The 2,500-nt window shown below is 35.4% G+C and overlaps 1 protein-coding gene across 2 annotated transcripts in view; it reads left to right on the forward strand.

Annotated features, from left to right (window-relative positions):
* The window catches only part of LOC125044197 (mid1-interacting protein 1-like), a 15,608-nt gene extending 15,312 nt beyond the window's left edge, over nucleotides 1–296 (forward strand). For both annotated transcript variants that reach the window (XM_047640690.1, XM_047640691.1), the window contains exon 3: nucleotides 1–296. This exon is cut by the window's left edge and continues 1,731 nt beyond it. The gene's annotated coding sequence lies outside the window, so the exon portion shown is untranslated.
* The last annotated feature ends 2,204 nt before the right edge of the window (nucleotides 297–2,500 follow it).

The raw sequence follows: 2,500 nt of genomic DNA on the forward strand, positions 1-2,500 counted from the left end.
AGTGTCGGGGTGCGCGTGTGTACGCGTTTTAATTTCCAGTGTATATCTAAGGATTATCTATTGTATATGATTAAAAATCCTTCAGTGAGATAACATACATACCACAATTCCCTCCTTGGATTAAACTGTGTGCGTATGTGTACGTGGAACTTGATGTGTACATAGAGAGAGTCCATCACACCTGCCACTTTAAGGGAATTACAATTATAATTATTGTTGTAGTGTTATTACTGTAATTATTATTATTATTTTTATTTTGTATTGTATTGATTTAATAAATATAGATATTTCGTATAGTTCTTGTTTTTAAATTTTATTCCGGGTATGCGAGACTTGTGGTCAATAATGTAAAATATTGATATAGAAATAGTGAAGTATAGAAATAATGAAAAGAAAGATGGGATAGTAAACTAATATAAAGTTTGTATGGAAATCATGAAATATAGAAATAATTGCATGGAAGCAATGAAAAATATAATAATGTAAAGTAAACAACAAACAAACAAACAATAACAATCAACAAACAAAAATCAAACCAAACCAAAAACAAACAAACACGAACCAAAACAGACTCGTAAAAACGCACAAAGAGAAAAAAAAAAAAAGTCGACGATTAAACGCAACCAAACTCGCAAGACGCTGTTGCTACGCGATCCTGTTTCGAGATGAAGGCCAGAGGTCCGTGCATTGTGAAGGTCCTGAGTTGTTCGCTGTGATATACGTCAACATGGGGGGGGGGGGGGGGTGAATAAAGAGTATCTGTTTTTATTTATTTTTTGTTATTATTGTTTTTTTTTTCTTTTTCTTTCTTTTTCTCTTCTTTCTTTCTTTCTTTCTTTCCTCTTTCTTCCTCTTTCTCCCTCAGGTGATCTTCCTCGTTTTCTTCTTTCTCTAACCCGCGGTCTCTTCCTCTTCCTCCTGTTCCTCCCTTTCCTTTTCTCTCCCTTCTCCACTCTTCCTCCCCCTTTTACTCCTCCTCCACCTCCTCTTCTTCCTTCCTCCTACTCCTCACCTTCCCCTTCTTCCTCCTCTTCTTACCCCCTTTCTTCCTCCTCATTCTCATCTTCCACTTTTAAATATTTTCGATTTACTCTTCTTCCATCTCTTCCTCCTCCCCCCCTTCTCCCTCTTACTTCCCTACCTCCTCCTCCTCATCATCATCATCATCCACCTCCTGCTCTTCCTTCCTCTCCTCTTCTTCCTCATCATCATCCACCTCCTGCTCTTCCTTCCTCTCCTCTTCCTCCTCCTCATCATCATCATCCACCTCCTGCTCTTCCTTCCTCTCCTCTTCCTCCTCCTCCTACCCACCCTCCTTCCCCTTGTCTCCCTCTCCCTTCCCAAACATACAAACAACAAACATAAAAGCATAAACAAACATAAGAAACAAACAAAGAGAAACACAAACAAGTACTAACAAACATTCAAACAAAACACAAGCAAACAAACAAAAATATGAAAGACGAACATAATGAAACATACAAACAACAAACATGAAAAATCATACGAACAGCGGACATAAACAAGCAACTAACACAAGCAACAACCACAAACAAACACTAACAAACAAGCAAGTAAAGAAACACCAAATACAAACAAACATACAAACAACAAACATGAAAAAAAAATACGAACAGCGAACATAAACAAACAACTAGCACAAGCAACAACCACAAATAAACATAAACAAACAAGCAAGTAAACAAACAAACAAACAGCAAATACAAACAAACATACAAACAAACACAAGGCACCATTATTCTAAAAAATATTTGCAAAACCTGATATTAAGGAAAAGGAAACGCAAAAAAAAAACAAAAAAACGCATTAGTTCTGAGGAAAGGGAATAAGAAAGCAAGGAATAAGAGAGAGAAGAAGAAGAAGGAAGAAATGAAGGGGGGAAGAATTAAAAAAAGGAAAGAGGGGAAATAAAAGAGGGACAATGGAGAAGGAAAGAAATATAGAAGAAGAAGAGGCTAGAGAAAAGAGAAAATAAAAAAATAAAGAGGAAAGAATGGGAAAGAGGAATTGAAGAAGGAAAAGATGATGAAAGATAATAACGAGAAAGAAAGTTCAGGGAAACGAAGAAGAAAATGAGATTAAAAAGAAAAGAAATAGAAAGGGGGAGAAAAAAGAAAGAGAGACAAACGAAGAAAAGTAAACGATGATAGTAACGAAAAAGAAGGAAGAGAAACACGACATAAGAAAGATGATACGAATAGAGAGGAAAAAAAAAATAAATAGGAAAGAAGGAGGAAAAAGACAAACATAAGAAAAAGGAAAAGTGAAAGAGAAATAAATATATGGAGGGAAAGGAAAATAATAATAGGCTGAACGAGGAAAACCAGAAGAAAATGAACAGGAAATAAAGACAAATATAAATAAACAGAAAAAAGGAAAAAGAAATAACGTAGGAGGGTAAGAAAGAGAAAATAAAGACGGGGGGAATGAGGAATAAAGATAAATACTAGAAGGAAAAAGAGGAATAAAGAACCCAAGG

Source organism: Penaeus chinensis, chromosome 35 (genome assembly GCF_019202785.1).
Source record: "Penaeus chinensis breed Huanghai No. 1 chromosome 35, ASM1920278v2, whole genome shotgun sequence".
Classification (NCBI taxonomy): Eukaryota; Metazoa; Arthropoda; class Malacostraca; order Decapoda; family Penaeidae; genus Penaeus; species Penaeus chinensis.